Here is a 27,833-nt window from a genome sequence, read left to right as displayed (position 1 = left end):
TTAAGAACACTACTATATAAGATAGATGATATCTGCCAATAATTGAGTGAGAATACTAAGTGAAGAAGTGAAAACCACATCAATAATCCCAAGTTAAGTGTAGAACTAATCAAAAGAATATAATCAAATTGATTAAAAATTCAAAACAAAGTAAATGTAAATAACGAAGGCCGCCATAGGTGACCCCAAGCTTTTCGCTTGTCCTTCTTCTAGATGTCCATTATAATCTAGGACTCAATAGTAATGACTCCATGCTTGTACCATTCGAGTCTTGCATTAAACCTCATATTGCTCCAAGTGCCTATGCCAAACAAAGAAAGAGAAAAGCAAGAAATTAGAAAGAAGGGTGTCACGACCCAAAATCCACTAAGGGTCGTGATGGCGCCGGACATCGCTGTCAGGCAAGCCAATCATATATACTTAATTTAGGCCTTGTTTTAATAATTTTGAAAACTATGATTTTTCCTTCAATTTTACTAGTAAAAGATATCCGTTGAAAATTAAATAGAAATGTTTAGGAATTAATACAATTACCCCATAATCATCCCAGAACCCGGTGTCACAAGTGCATGAGCAATTATTAAGGAATGAAATAAAATACAATAACTGTCCGCAATACAATTGGACAGGAATGAAATAATACAGTACAATACTCTGAAGGAGACTCTGCTGGCTGCGAATCGTCTCGCAAGATGCAGCTCACCTGAGTCCCCGCATCAACGATGTCGCTATGCCACTAAGCCCCTAGCCACACTTGAACCTGTTCAACAAAAATGCACAGCAAGTGTAGTATGAGTACGAAAACAACGTGCACCCAGTAAGTATCCCGTCTAACCTCGAAGAAGTAGAGACGAGAGGTCGACTTCGACACTTACTAGTGGTCCAATAATAATATACAAATAATGCGAATAATCATGGATTCATTAAAGCGGCAATAAACTCAAGTAAGTCAAAAAACAAGTAAACATCCCTTTTTACATTTAGGAGTCTCCAAATTTATAGTCCATTAATTATCAATTTATCTCAGACCAGGGAGACAATATCAACTTGCAAATCTCAAGCAAGCATTACAAGAATGCGCAAAGGAGGTCGTACGGCCCGATCCAATAAATATTTAAATTGTGCACTGCCAGAGTATCGAATGACGCGAACCATAAATGCATCTATTTAATCTGCCGAGGCGTTCGACCCGTTCCAAAATTAAACACACACAGACAGTCAATCATGAAGTCATCAGAGAACAATTATCCAAAGAAAGCCAATTTCTGTTTTAACAATTTAAGAAAATGAAATTTAATCTTTTTAGAAATTCATTTACTAATTCGATGTGATTTAAGCAATTCAAATTGTCAATAAGATTACAAATATTCCAAGTATAGCATGCTTTTGGGTCCTAGACTACACGGACTTAAACATAATAGTAGCTACGCACGGACTCTCGTCACCTCGTGCGTACGTAGACCCCACAAATAGAAGCGAATAACCAATTATTTCACTTATGGGATAATTCCCTCTTACAAGGTTAGAAAGGAGACTTACCTCGCTCCGAAGTCCAATGACCGGCTTCCAAGCCCTTCCGACGATTCAAATCGATGCCCCAACGCTCCAAAACTAGCCAAATAACGGGCAAACTGATGAAAATACACCCTAATATTCATAACAATTCAATTTATATAAAATCCCAACTCCGCTCGAAAAGTTGACAATATCGCCTTCGGGCCCACGTGCTCGGATTCTGAAATTTTTCGAAGATAAAGTTTACCCATAACCTCACGAACTCAAATATGTAATTTATTCTTAATTTCATGCCCAAAATCGTGGTCAAAATTTAAGAATACCAATTTTCTAGGTTTTCCCTCAAATCTCAAGTTTCTACCCATTTTCATGCTCAAATCCATATATAATCTAAGTATTTAGCTCAAAACTAGTAGAAACCACTTACCTTGACATGGATGATGAAGATGGAGCTCCAAAATCGCCCAAAGATCGGCTCCCATGGAGGAAATGGGGTTGAAATGAGCCAAACCCCCGTTTTAAACAAACACACTGCCCAACCGACCACTCGCACCTGCGCCACTGCTTCTGCGGCCTCTCCTTCTGCACCTGCGGTCTTTGTCGCTTCTGCGGCTACTGGCATCGCACCTGCGCCATCGTAGGTGCGCACATCATTTCGCTTATGCGATCCCCTTCGGCCCGGCTCCATTCTGCTTCTGCGAGCCATCTCCTGCACCCGCGAGCACACAATTGCGGCCCTCCTCACGCAGGTCCGGTAACACCAGATGCTCAGCTGCTTCAGCTCTTCCTCAACTCCCTTTTTCGATCCGTTAACTACCCGGAATCCACCTGAGGCCCCGGAACCCCGTCCAATCACACCAATCAATCCCATAATATAATACGGACCTACTCGAGGCCCCAAATCACGTCAAACAACGCTAAAATCATGAATCACACCCCAAATCAACCTTGATGAACTTGAGAAATTCAAACTTCAACATTCGATGCCGAAACCTATCAAATCACATCCGATTGACCTCAAATTTTGCACACAAGTCATATTTGACATTGCAGACCTACTCCAACTTCCGAAATCGGAATACGACCCCGATATCAAAAAGTTCACTTCCGGTCAAACTTCTCAAATACTTTCAAATTTCCAACTTTAGCCAAATGACTCCAAAATGACCCACAGACCTCTGAATTCACTTCCGATCGTGCTCCCAACACCAGAATCACCATATGGAGCTATTCCCAGACTCTAAATCCCAAACGGACATCAATAACACTGAAATACACTACAACCCAAGCTTATGAAATTCTTCCAAAAATGCTAACTTCCACAATAGGTGCCGAACATTCCCGGGTTTTCCAAAACCCGATCCGGACATATGCCCAAGTCCGAAATCATCATACGAACCTGCTGGAACCTTCGAATCTCGATTCCGATACCGTTTACTCAAGAATCCAATCTTAGTCACTTCTATCAACTTAAAGCCTCCGAAATGAGAATTCTCTTTCCAATCGACTCTGAACTTCCTAAAATTCAATTCGGACCACGCATACAAGTCATAATACCTGAAGTGAAACTGCTAAACGACGTGCTAGATCTCAAAACGACCGGTCGAGTCGTTATATTCTCTCCCACTTAAACATACGTTGGTCCTCAAACGTGTTAAGAACTGCGCTGGAGTTGCCTGAAATCATTGTTTGGCACCTTGTGCACCTACACGTGCTACCACAACTCAGTTGAGCACATCAGCCCGAGCAAATCTGAAGATTTTCTCTTTTATTCAAGCAAATAAGCTTAGAACCCAATTCCAACATCCGGAATTCTCTGCCAGGCCTGTTTCCAACACACGAACACCGCACCAATCACTACACGATGTACCAAGCATGACTGCATACCTTCGTTAAATTCACACCTTGCACCACTTTACTCACAGGACCACAATAACATTCGTAGATCATAATGGCCAAAATTTCCCCGAACCTGATGCTCCCGATGCACCTCATGACATATCTAAGTCCTGTTCTAACCCCTTGTAATACCGCCATGACAGAAGAAATGTGTGGAAGTTCATAACCAACTGCCGAGTCAATAATTCATTGAGCTTATACTCCTAACAAGAATCTCCACCTTATTTGCTCTTAGATATACTTCATATAATCCGATCGCACTGATCCTAGATCCAATAATCTCGTCTTACCCAGTACGAGCTGCTCAGGCAATAAGCCGCCCTAGACATGACCAAAAGTCTCATATGATGCCACAATATGCCAATAGACTACTAACTCGAATGTGATACATAAGGAAAACGAACTCAGGAAGGGACTACTCAACTTACGCATCTAATACGAGCTTTCCTCAGAAAAATGGGAAACAAAACACATAAAAACAGATATAGGGAATTGCACTCAATAACACACTGTTGCGGCGTGCAACCCAATCCAAACAGCATACCCATGGCGGCATGCCACCCGATCCACAAATAGAATTCACATAAGGAGATACACACCAAGCTAAATTGCTCATTACAACGAAATTACCGAATATCGGTCACAAGCACGCTAAATGCATAATACCATCCCTGGGGATACATATAGTGCCATAAGCTAACCAACTCAAGCACAACTGAGGTACGATATATGTTCTGAAACTAAAGAGCCATCCTGTTCACACAATACCATCGCTACACAGAACCTCAACATATAAGAAAATTATCGAGCCATTCACAACTCACACAGCACAATATAGCATTACCCGATCCAACAAATATTTAAACTGTACACTGCCAGAGAGTCGAATGGCGCGAACCATAGATGCATCTATTTAATCTGCCGAGGCGTTCGGCCCATTCTAAAATTAAACACACATAGACAGTCAATCAAGAAGTCATCAGGGAACAATTATGCAAAGAAAACCAATTTCTGTTTTAAAAATTTAAGAAAATGAAATTTAATCTTTTTAGAAATTCATTTACTAATTCAATGTGATTTAAGCAATTCAAATTGTCAATAAGATTACAAATATTCCAAGTATAGCATGCTTTTGGGTCCTAGACTACCCGGACTTAAACATAATAGTAGCTACGCATGGACTCTCGTCACCTCGTACATACGTATGCCCCACAAATAGAAGCGCATAACCAATTATTTCACTTATGGGGACAATTCCCTCTTACAAGGTTAGAAAGGAGAGTTACCTCGCTCTGAAGTCCAATGACCGGCTTCCAAGCCCTTCCGACGACTCAAATCGATGCCCCAACGCTCCAAAACTAGCCAAATAACGGGCAAACTAATGAAAATACACCCTAATATTCATAACAATTCAATTTATATAAAATCCCAACTCCGCTCGAAAAGTTGACAATATCGCCTTCGGGCCCACGTGCTCGGATTCTGAAATTTTTCGAAGATAAAGTTTACCCATAACCTCACGAACTCAAATATGTAATTTATTCTTAATTTCATGCCCAAAATCATGGTCAAAATCCAAGAATACCAATTTTCTAGGTTTTCACTCAAACCCTAAGTTTCTACCCATTTTCATGCTCAAATCCGTATATAATCCAAGTATTTAACTCAAAACTAGTAAAAACCACTTACCTTGACATGGATGATGAAGATGAAGCTCCAAAATCGCCCAAAGATCAGCTCCCATGGAGGAAATGGGGTTAAAATGAGCCAAACCCCCGTTTTAAACAAACACACTACCCAGTCCGACCACTCGCACCTGCGCCACCGCTTCTGCGGCCTCTCCTTCAGTACCTGCGGTCTTTATCGCTTCTACAGCTACTGACATCGCACCTGCGCCATTGCAGGTGCACACATCATTTCGCTTTTGTGATCCCCTCCAGCCTGGCTCCATTCTGCTTCTGCGAGCCATCTCTCGCACCTGCGGCCCTCCTCACGCAGGTGCGGTTACACTAGATGCTCAGCTGCTTCAGCTCTTCCTCAATTCCCTTTTTCGATCCGTTAACCACCCAGAATCCACCCGAGGCCCCCGAAATCCCGTCCAATCACACCAACCAGTACCATAACATAATGCGGACCTACTCAAGGCCTCAAATCACGTTAAACAATGCTAAAACCACGAATCACACCCCAAATCAAACTTGATGAACTTGAAAAATTCAAACTTCAACATTCGATGCCGAAACCTATCAAATCACATCCGGTTGACCTCAAATTTTGCACACAAGTCATATTTGACATTGCGGACCTACTCCAACTTCTGAAATAGGAATCTGACCCCGATATCAAAAAGTCCACTTCCGGTCAAACTTCTCAAATACTTTCAAATTTCCAACTTTAGCCAAATGACTCCAAAATGACCCACGGACCTCTGAATTCACTTCCGATCGCGCTCCCAACACCAGAAGCACCATACGAAGCTATTCTCAGACTCGGAATCCCAAACGGACATCGATAACACTGAAATGCACTATAACCCAAACTTATGAAATTCTTCCAAAAATGCTAACTTCCACAATAGGTGCCGAAACATTCCCGGGTCTTCCAAAACTCGATCCGGACATACACCCAAGTCCGAAATCATCATACGAACCTGCTGGAACCTTCGAATCTCGATTTCGAGGCCGTTTACTCGAGAATCCAATCTTAGTCACTTCTATCAATTTAAAGCTTCCGAAATGAGAATTCTCTTTCCAATCGACTCTGAACTTCCCAAAATTCAATTTCGGCCACGCGTACAAGTCATAATACCTGAAGTGAAGCTGCTCATGGTCTCAAACTGCCGAACGATGCGCTAGAGCTCAAAATGACCGGTCGGGTCGTTACATTCTCTCCCACTTAAACATACGTTCGTCTTTGAACGTGCTAAGAACTGCGCTGGAGCTGTCTAAAATCATTGTTTGGCATCTTGTGCTCCTACCCGTGCTACCACAACTCAGTTGAGCACATTAGCCCGAGCAAATCTGAAGATATTCTCTGTCATTCAAGCAAATAAGCTTAGAACCAAATTCTAACATCCGGAATTCTCTGCCAGGCCTGTTTCTAACATACGAACACCGCACCAATCACTACACACTGTACCAAGCATGACTGCATACCTTCGCTGAATTCACACCTTACACCACTTTACTCACAGGACCAAAATAACATTCGCTGATCATAATGGCAAAAATTTCCACGAATTTGATGCTCCCGATGCACCTCATGACATATCTAAGTCCTGTTCTAACCCCTTGCAATACGCCATGATGGAAGAGATGTGTGGAAGTTCATAACCAACTGCCGAGTCAATAATTCATTGAGTCTATACACTTGACAAGAATCTCCACCTCATTCTGAACCTCATTATACTTCCTATAATCCGAACACACTAATCATAAATCCAATAGTCTCGTCTCACCCAGTACGAGCTGCTCAGGCAATAAGCTGCCCTAGACATGACCAAAAGTCTCATATAATGCCACAATATGCCAATAGGCTACAACTCGAATGTGATACATAAGGAAAACAAACTCGGGAAGGGACTACTCAACTTACGCATCTAATACGAGCTTTCCTCAGAAAAATGGGAAATAAAACACATAAAAACAGATATAGGGAATTGCACTCAATAACACACTGTTGCGGCCTGCAACCCAATCCAAACAGCATACCCATGGCGGCATGCCACCCGATCCACACATAGAATTCACATAAGGAGATACACACCGAGCTAAATTGCTCATTACAACGAAATTACCGAATATCGGTCACAAGCACGCTAAGTGCATAATACCATCCCTGGGGATACATATAGCGCCATAAGCTAACCAACTCAAGCACAACTGAGGTACGATATATGTTCTGAAACTAAAGAGCCATCCTGTTCACACAATACCATCGCTACACAGAACCTCAACATATAAGATTACCATGTGATTTAAGCAATTCAAACTGTCAATAAGATTACAAATATTTCAAGTATAACATGTTTTTGGGTCCTAGACTACCCGGACTTAAACGTAATATAGTAGTTACGCACGGACTTTCATCACCTCGTGCGTACGTAGCTCCCACAAATAGAAGCACATAACCAATTATTAATCTATGGGGACAATTCCCTCTTACAAGGTTAGAAAGGAGACTTACCTTACTCTGAAGTCCAATGACCGGCTTCCAAGCCCTTCCGACGACTCAAACCAATGCCCCAATGCTCCAACACTATCCAAATAACGGGCAAACCAATGAAAATACACCCTAATATTCATAAAAATTCAATTTATATAAAATCCCAACTCCGCTCGAAAAGTTGACAATATTGCCCTCGGACCCACGTGCCCGGATTCCGAAATTTTTCGAACAAAACTTTACCCATAACCTCACGAACTCCAATATGTAATTTATTCTTAATTTCATGCCCAAAATCGTGGTCAAAATCCAAAAATACCAATTTTCTAGGTTTTCCCTCAAACCCCAAGTTTCTACCTATTTTCATGCTTAAATCCGTTTATTATCCAAGTATTTAACTCAAAACTAGTAAAAACCATTTACCTTGACATGGATGATGAAGATAGAGCTCCAAAATCGCTCAAAGGTCGGCTCTCATGGAGGAAATAAGGTTGAAATGAGCCAAACCCTCATTTTAAACAAACACCGTGCCTAGCCCGGCCACTCGCACCTGCGCCACCGCTTCTGCGGCCTCTCCTTCCGCACCTGCGGTCTTTGTCGCTTCTGCAGCTACTGGCATCACACCTACGCCATCGCAGGTGCACACATCATTTTGCTTCTGCAATCCCCTCCGGCCCGGCTCTATTCCGCTTCTGCGAGTCATCTCCCGCACCTGCGGCCCTCCTTACGCAGGTGCGGTTACACCAGATGCTCAGCTACTTCAGCTCTTCCTCAACTCCCTTTTTCGATCTGTTAACCACCCGGAATCCACCCGAGGCACTCAGAACCCCATCCAATCACACACCAATCAGTCCCATAACATAATGCGGATCTACTCGAGTCCTCAAATCACGTCAAACAACACTAAAATCATGAATCACACCCCAAATCAAACTTGATGAACTTGGGAAATTCAAACTTCAACATTCGATGCCAAAACCTATCAAATCACATCCGATTGACCTCTAATTTTGCACACAAGTCATATTTGAAGTAGTGGACCTACTCCAACATCCGAAATGGAATTCAACCCCGATATCAAAAAGGCCACTTCCGGTCAAACTTCTCAAATACTTTCAAATTTCCAACTTTAGCCAAATGACTCCAAAATGACCCACAGACCTCTGAATTCACTCCGATCGCGCTCCCAATACCAGAATTACTATACGGAGCTATTCCCAGACTCGGAATCCCAAACGGACATCGATAACTCTGAAATGCACTACAACCCAAACTTATGAAATTCTTCAAAAAATGCTAACTTCCACAATAGGTGCCGAAACATTCCCGGATCTTCCAAAACTCTATCCGGACATATGCCCAAGTCCAAAATCATCATACGAACATGCTGGAACCTTCGAATCTCAATTCCGAGGCTGTTTACTTAAGAATCCAATCTTAGTCACTTCTATCAACTTAAAGCTTCCGAAATGAGAATTCTCTTTCCAATCGACTCTGAACTTCCCAAAATTCAATCCGATCATGCGTAAAAGTCATAATACCTGAAGTGAAGCTGTTCATGGTCTCAAACTGTTGAACGATGCGCTAGACCTCAAAACGACCGGTCGGATCATTACAAAGCGAGTTAGAAATAGACTTGGACAAAACTTACAGCAAGATTATGAACTCTAATAAGACAGTTTTTTTTTTAAAAATTTTAACAAGCTTATGCCAAAAGATTTATGGTCTTTATACATGTTTTCTAACTGAAATAATAAGTCAGAATACTAACTTTCCGCATTCATGAGAAATCTAAAGGGTCAAACAGATTAATATGGTCAACATAATCCTTTACACTCAGAACAACATGGTTTCCCACTTCTATATTAAGTCTTAAAATTAGATATTTCATTCCTAGTAGCATGCTTTTTTAAAGGAAATGACGAAGCAGCAGCAGACTTTTTTAAGACAAATAATACGCATGATATCTTTTAACACACAAAACACATGCTTTCTTACTTTATTTCAAGTATTAGAAGCAAATACTAAAATATCCTAATGGCACACTCGATAGTAACAGTAAGGAAAGAAAAATAATTTGAAAGGTATGTCAAACTTCTGCACTTAGTTAAGAGCAAACTTCTCTTAAGGGCACATACAAGAACCTTAATAATAACAGGTAGTTTCAATAAACTTCAAGTCCTTTGCACATGATATTTTAACCTTTCTGAATATTATCTTTTCTACCATCTGGGAGTACAATTTCTAGTCTATAATAAATTGTTTAAGCATTAACTAGTCCTAAGTTTATAATAAATCAATGTTATTTCTTAGCTAGAAAAACTTAAGTACTTAGGCAAACATACGTACAGAGCTATCTCGCAAAATAACTTTAGGTATTCACTGGTTTAAATGGCCCAGATAGTTTATTAATTTATTTTCATAAATAGAGTATAAATCTATAATGATAAAAACAGTTCTTAACTCACAAAAGAAGAAATATTTTAATATGGAGCATTCTTCAAATGTTCTTCTTAAGGTAGTGACTTCTATACATGTAGAATTTATATGAAAGGACCTAAATCTTATTATTTTTTAGAAACAAACTCTATGAAGCAAACCACTTTTAAAACTTATTACTAAACACGAAAACATTTAAACTAAGCACCTAAATAGTTAATTTCTAACAATATGTTTTCTATGGCATTTACACTAAAAACAGTAAAACTTGGGATAAATTTTGAGATATGAAAAAGAGAGAGCAGACGCCTAACATTAATATATGGAGTGAAGAGCAAAATTTGGTACATGCTAGAAAAAATGCGACATCGTAACTTTGACAAAAGAAAAGAGGGAATTATAATATACTTAAAACAAAAAGCCATTTCATCAACTACTAATGTGTTAATTGCCAGAAGCCTATTCATACTTTATTGGTGTAACGACCCGATTGGTCGTTCTGAGAGTTTTAGCTCCATTTTCCCTATTTCTGCTTTATTTTGTGTGGTTCAGCTCTTTTATTTTGTGTTGAGTTGATTGACTCGGGTTCAGAATGATTGTAGAGAGAAATGAGACACTTAGTCTCTTAAGTTGATTATAAGTTGGAAAAAGTCAACCGGAAGTTGACTTGTGAGTAAAAGATCTCGGAACGTGGTTTTTATGATTTGGTTAGCTCCGTCGGGTGATTTTGGACTTAGGAGCGTGTTCAGAATGTATATTGAAGTTCTGTGGTAGAATTTGGCTTGATTTGGCGAAATTGAAATTTTGGCATTTTCCGGTTGGCAGTGGAAATTTTGATGTAGGGGTCGGAATGGAACTTCGGAAATTGGAGTAGGTCCGTTGTGTCATTTATGACGTGTGTGCAAAATTTCAGGTCATTCGGACGAGGTTTGATAGACTTTTTGATCGAATTCGGAATTCAAAAGTTTTTGAAATTCTTAGGCTTGAATCCGATGAGAATTTGATGTTTTGATATTGTTTTGAGCGTTCCGAAGGTTGGAACAAGTTTGCATGATGTTATGGGATATGTTGGCATGTTTGGTTGAGGTCCCGAGGGCCTCAGGTGAGTTTCGGGTGGTTAAACGGATCAAATTCTTGTTTTGAAAGTTGCAGATTTTCCTTTAGTTGTTACATCTCGCGTTTTTCGTACGTTAAAAATTTCATCTTCAGTAAATTAACATAAACTCAGGGATGAGATTACCTTGATGTTAGCATATTTATGCTATTTATACCAAGCAATAAGTAAGTGCCATTGTGATGACCCAAAAGGTCAGCATCACTTGTTTTAAAACGAAACTTCCATGTTCCGAGGCCTTGAAAATCTCATTTAGAGTTGCCTTGATTTGTGTGCATAATCCGGGCGTAGCCAGAAAGCTTAAATATGAAATTCTGTGAAAAATGATGAAATTTGAGTTTAAAATGAATAAATTTGACTTCAGTCAACATTTTGGGTAAACGGACTTGGACCCGTGATTTGACAGTCCCGGAGGGTCCGTAGGAAAATATGGGACTTGGGTGTATGCCCGGAATCGAATTCCGAGGTCTCAAGCCAGAGAAATAAATTTTTAAGTAAAATTATTTTGTGAAAATGTTTAAGGAATTTTGAAATGAAATCTGATTAGAAAGCGATGGTATCGGGCCTGTATTTTGGTTCCGGCACCCGGTACAGGTCTTATATATGGTTTAAGTCATTTTTATAAAATTTGGTTGAAAACGGAGTCCCTTTGACGTGATTTGGACCTAAATTGCTAAAGTTGATGTTTTATGAAGTTTGAGAAAAATCCTTTGATTTTGAGGTTTGATTCATTGTTTTTGAGGTTATTTTGGCGATTTGATCGCACGGATAAGTTCGTATGAAGTTGTTGAGTTAGTACGTGTGTTTGGTTAGGAGCCCCGAGGGCTCGGGTGTGATTCAGATGTGTTTCGGAGGGTTTCGGACTTAGAAAATGTTGCAGGTTTCTCAGCTGTTGGGTTTCTGGTACTTTCTTCTTCGCGTTCGCGGGAGTACCCACGCGAACGCGATGGGTTAATTGTTGCTGAAGGTATTTCCTTCTACGCGAACGCGTAGCTAAGGCCGTGAACACGAGGCTTTGGGGGGGATAACCCTTCATGAACGTGGTCCTGGCCACGCGAACGCGAAGGCCAAATGGGCCTGGGCAGGGGGTGGAGTAGTTGTCTTACGCGAACGCAAACCCTTGGACGCGAACGCGAGGGCTCCAGGAGATTACTCTCCGCGAACGCGAGCCCGTGTACGCGAACGCGAAGGGTCAGTCGCGAACGCGAAGGGTATTTTTGCCCAGTGATTTTAAAAAGGCCAAAAACAGAACACTTTCGGGATTTTATAAAAATTTCACAAACCTCTTCTTATCCAAAGCTCTTAGGCGATTTTTGAAGATTCTCTTCACCATAATCTCTTGGGTAAGTAATCTTTAACTTGTTTTCTTCATTTTTCATCAACACCCACTAGATTTTTAGGCCTAAAACATGTAATTAAGGGTAGAAATTAAGGATTTGGGTAGAGTTAGGGCTTTTTGATTATTTGTAATTTAAACCTTGTTTTGGGGTCGGATTTGAAAACAAATTATATATTCGGGCTCTTGGGCAAATGGGTGATCGGGTTTTGGTCCAAACCTCATGTTTTGACCAAGCGGGCCCGGGGTCGATTTTTGGGATTTTGGGAAGAATGATTGGAAAGTTATAATTGAACATTGGAATTGAATTGTTTAGCACTTTGATGATATTGAGTCAATTATGTATAGATTCGATTGGGTTGGAGCCGAATTTGAGAGGAAAAGCGGTGTTCGAGGCTTGAGTTGGCCGTGAAAGTTCGAGGTAAGTGTTCGGTCTAACCTCAGCTTGAGGGATTATGAGTTGAGTCATAATTGCTACTTGCTTCTTGTTGAGTGCGACATATAGGCATGGTGACGAGTATCTGTACGTTGCTATCGAGCATGACCGTGAGTCTTAAATTTGAACGTTGTTGTGCTCTTAGATGGCACTTCAGATGCTTTAATTAATGATCTCCTATATTGAGTAAAGATTGATTTTATCCTCGTAGATCTTAGTTATGATTCAGTATTGTCATTAATTGAGCTGAGTACAAAATGAGTTAGGATTTGGTTATAGCTGATTCTCCCTTGCCAGGATGACTGTCTCGATATTGTTGTTCCCTTGCCGAGAAGTTATTATATTATTTTTGTTCCCTTGCCAGAATTTCTTGTAATGTTGTGATGACTTGTAAATGGGAGCGGGTGGTACGCCTACCACAAGATATAATGAAATGGGAGCGGGTGGTATGCCTACCACAAGATATGATGAAATGGGAGCGGGTGGTACGTCTACCACGAGATATAATGAAATGGGAGCGGGTGGTAGCCTACCACGAGATATAATAAAATGGGAGTGGGTGGTACGCCTACCACAAGATATGAAAAATGGGATCGGGTTGCACGCCTGCGACAAGATGAAACTGAAAGTGAAAGTTGCCTTATTTCTTTTTATCCGTGTTAGAAGTTAAATTGTAGTTTCCTTATTATTCTTTGATATTCTGTTTTATCTGCTACCCCCGAAGCATGTTCTCCTTCCCCAGCTTTGATTTCTTATTACCTGTTTATTTTTTCCGCCATATATTATATAATTGCACAGGTTTATCTGGAGTCTGGTCCTAGCCTCGTCACTACCTCGCCGGGGTTAGGCCATACACTTACCAGCACATGGGGTCGGTTGTGCTGATACTACACTCTGCACTCTGTGTAGATATCGGAGTAGACTTTGGTCAGCAGCAGTAGCTCGGGAGCCAGCCTTCAGTCCACCGAGACACCGAGGTAGCCTTGCAGGCGTCCGCAGGCCCGGCGTCTCCTCTATCTTATTTCATATTCTGTTATCTCATGTATTCGAGACAAACAATGCTATATTTCTTTCAAACGGTTGTATTTAGTATTCTTAGTAGTATGTGGATGTTGTGACACCAGGTTCTAGTTAGAGGCACGTGATGGTCTTTGAGACATTTTCGTTTTCTATTTACTTAAGACTTCCGCTAAATTTCATATTCCGCAATTATTTAACGGTTTATTTTCTTGTTATTATAATTGGTAAGAAGTTTTAAAATAAAGGAGTTAATGATTTCTAAGTTCATGGCTTGCCTAGTTTCTACGAGTAGGCGCCATCACGACTCTCGAGGGTAGAAAATCCGGGTCGTGACAGACATGAAGGAAGGGGTACACGAATTAAAGAAAATGAGTTTCGTAGAAGGTTGTCGAATTGGGATAAACTATGGGTCGAGCGATAATACCCGATACTTATGAACTAGTACCATGCAAGGTACCATATGACTATGATAGTATGATGTATAAGGTATATTAAAAATAAGTAGAATTTTAAGTAATTTGAGACAATTCTTAATTATGCGGGTAATTGGTTAATTACCGGATAGCGGGATATTACCTAATTAGTTAATTAATTATGAGACTAGACAACCCAAAACGTGCCAATTAGTTAAAAGAATGACTAAGAGTCATTCTTGATTCAGTGGCTAATTCTTACAACAACAACACTTATTCTTACTAGGTGGCATAACATGTTAGTTATACCTTTATTTAGTTTTAAACATTTTCCATATCAAGACACCACCATTAAGAAATGGGGAACGTTAGCTACCCTAAAAACTTTGAACAAGTTTCATTCAAAAATACTCTAGTCAGATCCTATGCGTTATATTAAGCAACATGAATTTTCGCAACCAAAAGGGATCCAACGAGAATTATTAGCAACATAAAATTTTGCGGTTCTAAAGGAGTACGGTGCAACCTTTTTTCAAGAATATCATACGGAATTTTCCCTACTCCAGGTATGTTAAGGCTAAGCCATTCTTTCATTTTGTCATAATCTTGTAATTACACGAGTTTGATAACGAAGCATAAATAAAAATCCATATCCCAAAATTTACGTATATTTTTTTAGTTTTGTAAATTATAATATTCTCTTTAGAGGGACTTCATATTCATTACTTGAACTTTTCAGTTCATAGAAATAGGATATCACTACATTAAGAAGCCCATTCGTTGTTTTCAGTCTGACCAATATCACATAATTGTCAAATTCTGAAAGCCTCTGATTGACCACCAAATTAAATACCAAATAAAGATGTCTACTGCTTCATCTACTTGAAGCTTTTATTGATGCATGCATGCAAATGTTAAACTTCCCTTTCGACATCAAAGAATTGAGTATTTCCTTCTTCCAATCAAGAGAGCAGAGAGTCTATATATCCAGTATTACATTATTTTCATTATCATCGAGCTATAATCGATCTCTTATCAGATGGTAAGTTATATACCGAGCCTATTGTGGCCGAGCGCTTATGAGCGAGCCCGGTTGGTCGAGATAAAGAGCCTAGTATGGCCGAGCGCCTATGAGCGAGCCTACTTCGGTAGAGCAGTTATATATATATACCAAGCTTAATAGGGCCGGACAACTATTTTACTTACTATATTGAGAGGGTTGAGTAAGTATCAACAGCTAAGCATATCGTTAGATTATCTTTGACTTCCAGCTACTTGCAGTTATTATATTATCAGTTCAGCTTTAGCTTTCAGTACATTGCCTTACATACTCAGTACATTATTTCATACTGACGTCCCTTTCTGGGGGCGTTGCATTTCATGCGTGCAGGTTCAGACAGGCAGACGGGTAGACCTCCTCAGTAGGTGTTTGCCCGAGTTCAGCTTTATCGATAAGCTCCCCGTCCTTCGGAGTTGCCGGGTCTAGAAGTTTTATGTATATCTTGTATATATATGTAGATAGGTTATGTGCAGTTCGGGGCCCTGTTCTGATCACAGTACATCTATTAGTAGAGGCTTGTAGACATATCCTGTCGGTTAGCACAGTATGTTGGGTTTGTAGGACCTGTACGTATATTTTTTTGGCTTGTCAGTTGTAGTAATTATGACGGCCTTGCCGGCCCAGCTGTATCTTGACATTTAGTCAGCATTAGTCTCTATGCAATTTTATATTTTGCATGGTACATTACTTGTAATATGGCCCATGGCCAAAGTATACATATCAGAGTCTCTTAGTCGCAAGTTGGTACGCAATGATAGATAAGACACCAGGTGTCGGTCTCGCCCCCAGGCTTGGGGCATGACAAAAGTGGTATTAGAGCAGTTCTGTCCTAGGGAGTCTACAAGCCATGTATAGTAGGTTCCTATTTATATGTGGTGCACCACATTATATAAGCAGGGGACTACATGGCATTTAGGAGTTGGTTACCCTTCTTTCAAATCTAAATCGTACTGTAGCATTGAGTTATAGGAAATTTGAGCTAAACTTACATGTTGACGTTTGCATGCACAGATGACGGTAACTAGGAAGACTACGGCTAGCCAGAGGAGGGAAACAACAGTAGGTGAGGGGACTAGCAGGGTACCCCCAGTAGATGAGGCCCAGTCGGAGTCCTAGGAGAGACTCCTACCCAGTAATTACTGGCTCCTCCGCTAGCTGAGGAGATTCCTAGGGAGACCACATATCTAGTTCTCCATCCGTTTCCATCAGATGAGGACTTAAGGAGTGCGGTGCATTTGTTGGCACAATTGGTATCTACCCATAACAAGCTAGGGCATCCGCTAGTACAAGACCTTTCGAGGGATATGGGAGTTCAAGGGTCCGAGAGTTTACTGCTTTGAGTCCCCTTGAGTTCACAGGGACAGATCAGAAGGAGGACCCGCAGGATTTCATAGATCAGATTCGGAGGATCTTTCGGGTTATGCATGCCACGGAGAAAGAGACAGTTGAGCTAGCAACTTTTCGACTCCGAGATATAGACATCCTTTGGTACGAGGGATGGAAAAGGTCCAGGGGACATGATACACCTCTAGCTATTTGGGAGAATTTTTCAGATGCCTTTCTTGACCAGTACTTATCACGGGAGATCCAATAGGCCTGAGTCGATCAGTTTCTAACCCTCAAGTAGGGCAATATGAGTGTTTGAGAGTATAGTCTCCGTTTTGACTCATTGGCCAGATATGTACCATCCATAGTTGCTACTATGCGGGATAGGATCCACAGGTTTATAGCAGGGTTGGACCCAGAGTTGACCGAGGCATGTCCCACCGCTGCATTACAGGACAGTATGGATATCTCTCGGATTCAGGCATTTGCCCAAAATATAGAAAGGGGTAGGCGTCGACAACAGGGTACGAAGAGGACTGAGTCAGGGAAACAGAGGAGAATGAGATTTGCTAGGTCTTAGGAGCAGTCTCAGGGTAGTTACAGGCTCCAGTACTTCGAACGACCACCTAGACATCTGCCACCTCAGTCACAGGGTTACAGGTATGACGGTTATACTCAGTCAGGACCAGGTGAGAGCTCCCAAGCGTCAAGTTTGCAGCGACAACAAGGTTCAGGGAAGACATGGCCATTTTTGCCGCGCTGTGCCATCTGCGGTAGAGGACATTTGGGCCAATGCCGAGCCGGTTCCGATGCTTGTTATACATGTGGACGTCCGGGGCAGATGATGCGAGATTGCCCAAATAGAGAATTTGGGGGAATAGTGCAACCAGCGAATTCAGCAACATGATCAGCTATGTTCGTGCATCCTTCAGGGTGCGAGCCTCAGTATTTGGCGTGTAGAGGTCGAGACAGCGGTAGAGGGTCCAGTTCAGGTGGTAACCAGAATTGTATCTATGCGCTAGCAGGTCAAAAGGACCAAGAGTCCTCACCAGACGTTGTGACATGTATGTTGACCATTTGTTCCCATGATGTTTATGCCTTGATAGACCCAGGATCTACTTTATCATGTATTACCCCATGTCACGAGGAAATTTGGTATAGTGCCTGAAATACTAAGTGATCCTTTTGCGGTATCTACATCGGTAAGAGAATCGATATCGCTAGACGGGTTTACCAAGGTTGTGCAGTGATAGTTTGTGGTCGTTAGACCTCAGCCGACCTTGTTGAGCTAGAGATATTGGATTTTGATGTTATCATGGGCATGGACTGGTTGGCAGCTTGTTATGCCACAGTTGATTGTTGAGCAAAGATAGCCAGATTTCATTTTCCGGGTGGGCCAGTCCTTGAATGGGTAGGTAATACAGCGACACCTAGAGGTAGGTTTATTTCCTATCTGAAGGTGAGGAAAATAATCGAAAAAGAGTGCATTTATCATATTGTGCATGTTAAAGATGCAAATGCTGAGATACCTACACTTCAGCCTATTCCAGTACTAAGGGAGTACGTAGATGTATTTCCAGATGAACTTCCAGGTATTCTTCCAGAGTGAGAGATTGATTTTGGCATCGATTTGCTTCTGGGAACACAACCAATATCCATCCCTCTGTATAGAATGGCACCCACTGAATTGAAGGAGTTAAAGGAGCAGTTAAAAGATTTACTAGAGAAAGGTTTCATCAGACCTAGTACCTCACCTTGGGGTGCACCGGTACTATTTGTACGGAAGAAAAACGGCTCGCTAAGGATGTGTATCGATTATAGGCAACTAAACAAGGTAACTATTAAGAATAAGCATCCACTTCCAAGGATAGATGACTTGTTTGATCAGTTGCAGGGAGCTAGATGCTTTTCAAAAATAGATTTGAGGTTAGAGTACCACCAAGTCAGAGTTCAGGAGAAAGATATTCCCAAGACAGCCTTCAGGACCCGATATGGCCACTTCGAGTTCCTTGTCATGTCCTTCGGGTTGACAAATATGCCTGCCATATTTATGGACTTGATGAATAGCCTATTTCGGCCATATTTAGATCTGTTCGTAATAGTCTTTATTGACGATATTCTGGTTTATTCACGTTCAGAGGATGGGCATGTGGACTACCTGCGAGCGTTACTCCAAACCTTCTGTGATAATAAATTATATGCTAAGTTTTCTAAGTGTGAGTTCTGGTTGAAGTCTGTAGCATTCTTGGGGCACATTGTATCCGACGGAGGTATAAAGGTAGACACTCAGAAGATTGAGGCTGTGAAATCTTGGCCTAGACCTACCACTCCAACATAGATTCGTAGCTTTTTAGGCTTAGCAGGATACTACCGGAGGTTCGTAGAGGGTTTTTCTTCTCTTTCAACACCATTAATGAAGTTGACGCAGAAAGCAACTAAGTTTCAGTAGACAGAGGCCTGTGAGCAAAGTTTCCAGGAGCTTAAGAACAAGTTGACCTCAACGCCAGTTCTAGCACTTCCAGAGGGCCTAGATAGCTATGCCATGTATTGCGATGCCTCAGGTGTTGGGTTAGGGTGTGTCCTGATGCAACATGGGAAGGTAATTGTGTATGCTTCAAGGAAGTTAAGGAAGCATGAACAGAATTATCCGACCCACAACCTCGAGTTAGCTGCGGTTGTCCATGCATTTAAGATATGGCGGCATTATTTATATGGTGTTCATGTTGATATATTCACAGATCATAAAAGCCTGCAATATATCTTCAAGCAAAAAGAGTTTAATTTGCGATAGAGGCGATGACTTAAGTTATTAAAAGATTACGATGTTAGCATTCTCTACCATCCAAGGAAAAGCTAATGTTGTAGCAGATGACTTAAGTCACCGATCTATGTGTAGCTTAGCACATATAGAGGCCGAAAAAAGACAATTAACCAGAGAGATTCATCAATTGGCTTGTTTGGGGATTCGGTTAGTAGACTCTGTTAATGGAGGAGTTGTACTCCAAAATACTACAAAATCATCTCTCATAGCTGAAGTAAAGGAGAGGCAGCACGAGGACCCAAAGTTGGTCGAGTTAAGAAAGTGAGTTCCGCAGCAGAAGAATCCGTTGTTAGAACTCAAGGGAGATGGGATTCTCAGATACATGATCCGTTTGTGTATTCTAGATATAGTAGGGCTACGAGACAGGATTATGTCAGAGGCACATTATTCGTGGTACTCCATTCACCCTGGGTCGATGAAGATGTATCATGACATTAAGGAGATGTATTGGTGGAATGATATGAAGAAGAACATTGCTAAGTATGTCGCTCACTGTCCTAGTTGCCAACAGGTGAAGATAGAGCACCAGAAGCCCGGAGGGCTAACACAGACTATAGAGATCCCGACATGGAAATGGGAGGCAATAAACATGGACTTTATCAAGGGTTTGCCTCGTTCTCATCGTAAGTTCGATTCCATATGGGTGATAGTCGATAGGCTCACGAAATCAGCTCATTTCCTACCGGTCAGATCTACATATACAGCAGAAGATTATGCAACGTTATTATTAAAGAGATAGTGCGACTGCACGAAGTGCCATTATCTATTATATCTGACCGTGGAGCCTAGTTTACAACACATTTTTGGAGGTCATTTCAGAAAGGTATAGGGACTGAGGAGAATCTTAGCACAACTTTTCATCCACAAACTGATGGACAAGCTGAGCGCACAATTCAGAAAGGTCTACCTCTTATCGAGTTTGTTTATAATAACAGTTACTACTCCAGTATCCAGATGGCTCCATACAAGGCTTTGTATGGGCGTAAGTGCATATCTCCTATAGGGTGGTTTGATGTTGGAGAATCTAGATTACATGGGCCAGACCTGGTTCAGCAAGCCATAGAAAAAATAAAGCTTATTTGGGAGCGACTGTTGACACCTCAGAGTCATCAAAAGTCATATTCTGACGTGCGGCGACGAGATTTAGAGTTCGGGGTTGATGAGTGGTCATTCTTAAAAGTGTCACCTATGAAGGGTGTGATGAGGTTTGGCAAGAAAGGCAAACTTATCCCACGGTATATTGGGCCTTATAGGATCATTTGGAGAGTGGGCCAAGTAGTTTATGAGTTAGAATTGCCCTCGGAATTGGAGTCTATCCATTCAGCTTTTCATGTATCTATGTTACGAAAGTGAATTGGTGATCCTACCCGAGTGGTGCCCACAGATGATGTACAGATTACAGAGGACTTGTCATAAGACGAAATTCCGGTTGCCATCCTAGACCGACAAGTCCGCAAGCTACGAAATAAGGAGATAGCATCCCTAAAGGTTTTATGGAGAAGCAAGAAGGTGGAAGAGATAACGTGTGAATCAAAGGAAGAAATGAAGTCTAAATACCCCCCACCTATTTCAAACTGAGGATATGGCTTGAGGTGGGATACCTCAGCACAACTCTATTCAGGCCAGTAGGTCATCAGGTAAGCTCTCCTTTCTTTGACTCTCAGAATTTTTAACGGACAGTTGTGTGAGGCCAAGTATTGCTATTTATAGACAGTGGCCATGTGTGGCATGTATAGTATATTTTCTAGCTGCGTACAAGTTGGTTTTAGTTTAGTGTACAAAAGAGACTCCGGCAAAGATTTTCCCAAAGTATCTAAGAGTAGACATTCGAGGACGAATGTTTCTAAGGGGGGAAGGATGTTACATCTTGCGTTTTTCGTACATTAAAGTTTCGTCTTCAGTAAATTGACATAAACTCAGGGATGAGATTACCTTGATGTTAGCATAGTTATGCTATTTATACCAAGCAATAAGTAAGTGTCATGAAGGAAGGGGTACACGAATTAAAGAAAATGAGTTTCATTGAAGGTTGTCAAATTGGGATAAACTACGGGCCGAGCGATAATACCCGATACTTATGGACTAGTACGATGCAAGGTACCATATGACCACAATAGTATGATGTATAAGGTATATTTAAAATAAGTAGAATTTTAAGTAATTTGAGACAATTCTTAATTATGTGGGTAATTGGTTAATCACCAATAGCGGGATATTACCTAATTAATAATTAAACTATGAGACTAGACAACCCAAAACGTGGCAATTAGTTAAGCTAATTCTTATAACAACACTTATTCTTACTAGGTGGCATAACATGTTAGTTATACCTTTATTTAGTTTTAAACATTTTCCATATCAAGACATCACCATTAAGAAATGGGGAACGTTATCTACCCTAAAAACTTTCAACAAGTTTCATTCAAAAATACTCTAGTCAGATCCTATGTGTTATATTAAGCAACATGAATTCTCGCAACCAAAAGAGATCCAACGAGAATTATTAGCAACATAAAATTTTGCGGTTCTAAAGGAGTACGGTGCAATCTTTTTCCAAGAATATCATACGGATTTTTCCCTACTCCAGGTATGTTAAGGCTAAGCCATTCCTTCATTTTGGCATAATCTCGTAATTACAGGAGTTTGATAATGAAGCATAAAGAAAATTCCATATCCCGGAATTTACGTATATTTTCCTAGTTTCGTAAATTATAATATTCTCTTTAGCGGGACTTTATATTCATTTCCTAAACTTTTCAGTTCTTAGAAATAGGATATCGCTACATTAAGAAGCTCATTCGTTGTTTTCAGTCTGACCAATATCACATAATTGTCAAATTATGAATGCCTCTGATTGACCACCAAATTAAATACCAAATAAAGATGTCTACTGCTTCATCTACTTGAAGTTTTTATTGATGCATGCATGAAAATGTTAAACTTCCCTTTCGACATCAAAGAATTGAGTATTCCTTCTTCCAGTCAAGAGAGCAGAGAGTCTATATATCCAGTATTACATTATTTTTATTATCATCGAGCTATAATTGATGGGCAGGCCCCTATTAGGCAACCTCTAATTAGATGGTAAGTTATATACCGAGCCTACTGTGGCTGAACGCCTATGAGCGAGCCCAGTTGGTTGAGATACAAAGCCTAGTATGGCCGAGCGCCTATGAGCGAGCCTAATTCACGGTAGAGCAGTTATATATATACCGAGCCTAATAGGGTCGGACAACTATTTTACTTACTATATTGAGAGAGTTGAGTAAGTATCAGCAGGTAAACATATCTTCAGATTATCTTTGACTTCTAGCTACTTGCAGTTATTATATTATCAGTTCAGTTTCAGCTTTCAGTACATTGCCTTACATACTCGGTACATTATTTTGTACTGACGTCCCTTTCTAGGGGCGTTGCATTTCATGCGTGCAGGTTCAGAGAGGCATACGGGTAGACCTCCTTAGTAGGTGTTTGCCCGAGTTCAGCTTTATCGGTAAGCTCCCCGTCCTTCAGAGTTGCCGGGTCTAGAAGTTTTGTGTACATCTTGTGTATATATGTAGATAGGTTATGGGTAGGTCAGGGTCTTGTTCCGATCACAGTATATCTAAAAGTAGAGGCTTGTAGATATATCTTGTCGGTTAGCGCAGTATGTTGGGCTTGTAGGCCTATACGTATATTTTGTTGGCTTGTCAGTTGTAGTAATTACGACGGCCTTGCCGGCCCAGCTGTATGTTGACATTTAGTCAGCATTAGTCTCTATGCAGTTTTATATTTTGCTGGCACATTAACTTTTAATGTGGCCCATGGCCAAAGTATACATATCAGAGTCTCTTAGTCGCAAGTAGGTATGCAAGGATAGATGAGGCACCAGGTACCGGTCTCGCCCCCAGGCTCGGGGCGTGACATCAATTCTGTTGCAGATGTTTCTTCTTCGCGATCGCGTGAGGTGGCTCGCGATTGCGTAAAGCAGTTGTAGAGGTAGGCAAGGTTGTTCTTTGCGTTCACATATCTGAGGCTGTGATCGCGAGTGTTGTTCAGGTAAAGCATCTCGAAAGCATGAGTTAAGTCGCGTTCGCGTAAGGTTAAATAGACCAAGGTTGGATCACGCATTTGTTCATCGCGAACGCGATCCCTGGTCCGCTATCGCGTAGGTGTGAGGAAGCTGTGTATCGCGTTCGCGTGGGGAGAGACACATTCACGTAAGGTTATTTCTTAGTCAGTAAAGTTTGTTCTTCGCGATCGCGATTAAGGAAAATTACCTAGGCAGAATGTTTAAATAGCCATCTTCGCGAATTTTATGCCATTTCTCACCATTGTTGGCCGGATTTGGAGATTTTTGAGAAGGGTTAAAGAGGGAATCGAAGGGAAACACTTGGAGGTAAGATTTTTGAACTCAATACACGATTCTATGATGATTTCTACCTAATTAAACATGAAAATAGTGGTATTTAAAGCCTAAAATTGGGAAGTTAGGGCTTGAAATTGGAGACTTTGATATGAGGATTTGACGGGTCATTTATGGTCAGATTTTGATGCATTTGGTATCTATGAACTTGTGAGAGAGTAATGATTCTAGTTTTGTAATTTTTATCGGAATTCGATACGTGGGCCCGGGGTCGGATTTGGCCAATTTGGGGATTTTTTATGTAAATTGATTATTTTTGCATGAGCTTCGTTCCCTTAGCATATATTGATGTTATATTCTGATTTTGGATAGATTCGATGCGAGTTGAGAGGCAAGGGCATCGCGGAGTAATATTTCACCCGGTTTGAGGTAAGTAACCATTGTAAATCTAGATTGAGGGTATGAAACCCCGGAATTTTGTACTGTTTTTATAAATGAGGTGACGCACATGCTAGGTGATGAGCGTGTGGGCGTGCACCCGTAGGGATTGTGACTTGGTTCGTCCAGTGGCGACTATATAGTTGCATATTTTGATATATTGTAAATGATATCCATGTGTTTAGAAATTGGTTTGATAACTTGGGTTGAATGCCATGTTTGGGGCCTTTGTGCCGACCTGTTTAGACCCTTAGGGGTATTTTACTACTTTCCTCACTCTATTTAATTTGAAAGCATATTCTCAGTCATGTTTTACCTGTTTATTATTTAAATCCGGTTTCACCACTCTACTTCTTAATATATGAAAACTGTTTGGGCTGAGTTTCCTTGATTTTTCACTGATATGCTCGAGTGACCGTGAGGTTAATGACTGAGAGAGGTTGAGGACCTAATGGTGAGGATTATATATACATTATGGATCGGGCTACACGTCGTAGCGATATTTATATGGATCGGGCTGCACGCCGTAGCGATATATATTACGGATCGGGCTGCACGCCGCAGCGATATATATTGGATCGGGCTGCACGCCGTAACAATATGACGCTTGGGCTGTAGGAGCCCCTCCGGAGTCTGCACACCCCAGTGAGCGTAGTCGATTATAAACTATGGATCGGGGTGCACGCCGCAGCGGTTATCATTGTTATTATTATTATTATTATTATTATGAGATATCTATTGAGCCGGAGTGCTGAATGTGAGTACTGATTGACGAGAGCTGAGTCACGAGTGACTAGAGGCTTGCCCGAGAGGCTATACTTATGAGTGATACATTGCCCGAGGGGCTTGTTTATGACATTTTTGCTACCTTTACTCCTCTTTTATATTGAGCCTCTGTTGAAAAATGTCGAATAAATGTTTTCAAAGGATTTTTAATTTAAACTGGAGTTTTACGAGATAACTGGCTATCAAAATGCAGATTTTTGACTTGATATTTCTGTTGAGATTTCTTATATTTTAAAAGCTCATCACTGCACTCAGACTTGATTTACTTTAGTTACTTACTGAGTTGGCATACTCACGTTACTCCCTGCACCTTGTGTGCAGATCCAGGTGCCCGAGTATCAGAGTGAGAGCTTCCAGCACTCTTAGAGTTTATCCGGAGATTGCAAGGTAGCTGCACGACATTCGCAACCCTGCCTTCCTCCTTCCTATCTTAGTATTTTTTTATTTTAGACTATTTGTATTATTCAGACAGTGTTTTGGTTGTACTTAGAGGTTCATGACTAGTGACACCAGATTCGGGCTGGGTTAGTATATGTTGTACTGGTTTCTGCATATTTCTGTTGATTTATATATTACATATGAAGAATTTGAGACTTAATTGGTTTTAGAAAATAATTTTTATAAAAAGAATTCGATGTGTTAAGTGTTGGTTTGACTTGCTTAGTACTATGATAGGCGCCATCACGATCGGGGTATTTGGGATCGTGACAATTGGACTCTTATTTTGATTTAACCAGATACCTATATCTTCATGGCTTCTAAACGAGTTGGCTCAAATTCACAATTTTAACAAGCAACAACTAAAACTCATTCAAAAAAACATACAACCATTTTAAAACTTCGAAGACAAAGCGAGAAGTAAAACAGGAACTGGGTCCCGCCGAGCAGATCTGCTGGACTTTGGCTTCGAACTTGAACTCGAGCTTATAACCACGGACTTTACAAGCTCTGAAAGGTGCAAAGAAAAATACCTCTGACGTTGTAGCAAGGAGTAATAGAGGCTGACGCAACTAAGATTTTTATAGTATTTTTGAAGAATAAATTTTTTTGAAGATGGCTCCCAAAAGTTGTCTGAAATTATTACCAAACCTCGGTATGTATAGAAGAATTACTAGGACTTTTCTAGGGTTAGTTTGGGCGGGATACTTTAAGGGTTAGGGTTTCAAACGGCTAAAGAACCATTTGAAATGGCGTGTAGAAGGAAGCAAAGGAAGATATGGGCAGAGGGAGCAGGGATTCGTTTGCCGAAATTGTGAAGAGAAGAAAAGGAGAATCTTTTTACCTTTGTCAACTTCATTGCAAATGGCAAATGAATTTTGAATTCTTCAGTCAAATTGCTTTAAGTTTGCGGAGAATTTCCTTAGAATTGCACACAAATTTCTGATGATAAGATATGGGAGTCAAATTTTGCTAAGAAAATATGAGAAGCCAAAACCCTCTATTATGGCAGAGAGAAAAGAAACGTTGTTTCTTTGAGAGAGGGAAAGAGATGGAACCCTAGTCAAACTTTGATTTTAATTCTAGAAAGAAATCCAACCATTGGATTTGATGCACCTAATGGCTGAGATTAATCCTGATAAAGTAAATAACCTATAATAAAATAAATAAGTGCTAGCATTTATTTTGAAATTCTAGTTCTTAACTCACAAAAGAAAAAATATTTCAAATATCGAGCATTCTTCAAATGTTTATCTTAAGGCAGTGACTTCTATACATGTAATATCTATATAAAAGGTCTTAAATCTTATTATTTTTTAGACACAAACCGATGAAGCAAGCCACTTTTTAAAACTTATTTCTAAACACGAAGACATTTAAACTAAGCACCCAAATAGTTCATTTCTAACAATATGTTTTCTATTGCATTTACACTAAAAACAGTAAAAGTTGGGATATATTTTGAGACATGAAAAAGAGAGGCAATAACTTTAATACATGGAGTGAAGAGTAAAATTTGGTACATGCTAGACAAAATGCAACGGCGTAATTTTGACAAAAGAAAAGAGGGAATTATAATTATAATATACTTAAAATAAAAAGCCATTTCATCAACTACTAATGTGTTAATTGCTAGAAGCCTATTTATGCTTTATTGGACTCTTACTTTGATTTAACCAGATACCTATAATTTCATGTCTTCTAAACGAGTTTGCTCAAATTTACGATTTTAACAAGCAACAACTAAAATTCATTCAAAAGAACATAAAACCATTTTAAAACTTCAAAGACAAAGCGAGAAGAAAAATTTCACTCACTGACCTTTTGTGGTTTTGAACTTGAGCTGACAACCACGGACTTTACAAGCTCCAAAAAGTACAAAGAAAAATACCTCTGTTGTAGCAAAGAGTAACAGAGGCGACGCAACTAAGATTTTTAGAGTATTTTTGAAGAATAAAATTGTTTGAAGATGGCTCCCAAAAGTTGTTCGAAATTATTACCAAACCTCGGTATTTATAGAAGAATTACTAGAGCTTTTCTGGGGTTAGTTTGGGCGGTATTCTTTAAGGGTTAGGATTTCAAACGGCTAAAGAACCCTTTGAAATGCGTGTCGCAGGAAGTAAAGGACGATATGGGCAGAGGGAGCAGGGATTCGGGTGTCGATATTGTAAAGAGATGAAAAGGAGAATTCTTTTTACCTTTGTCAACTTCATTGGAAATGGCAAATGAATTTTGAATTCTTCAGTCAAATTGCTTTGAGTTTGTAGAGAATTTCTTTAGAAT

The 27,833-nt window shown here is 40.4% G+C and overlaps 1 long non-coding RNA gene across 1 annotated transcript; it reads right to left on the bottom strand.

Annotated features, from left to right (window-relative positions):
* LOC142174955 (uncharacterized) lies at positions 1–27,833 on the bottom strand. Its single transcript, XR_012704116.1, has 3 exons — positions 27,749–27,833; positions 654–760; positions 1–301 (listed from the first exon to the last, which is right to left on the bottom strand). It is a non-coding gene; the product is annotated as an uncharacterized LOC142174955 (long non-coding RNA).

This window comes from Nicotiana tabacum, chromosome 20 (genome assembly GCF_000715075.1).
Source record: "Nicotiana tabacum cultivar K326 chromosome 20, ASM71507v2, whole genome shotgun sequence".
Classification (NCBI taxonomy): Eukaryota; Viridiplantae; Streptophyta; class Magnoliopsida; order Solanales; family Solanaceae; genus Nicotiana; species Nicotiana tabacum.
Note: the sequence above shows the minus strand (reverse complement) of the source record. Positions and strands in the feature narration are given on the sequence as shown.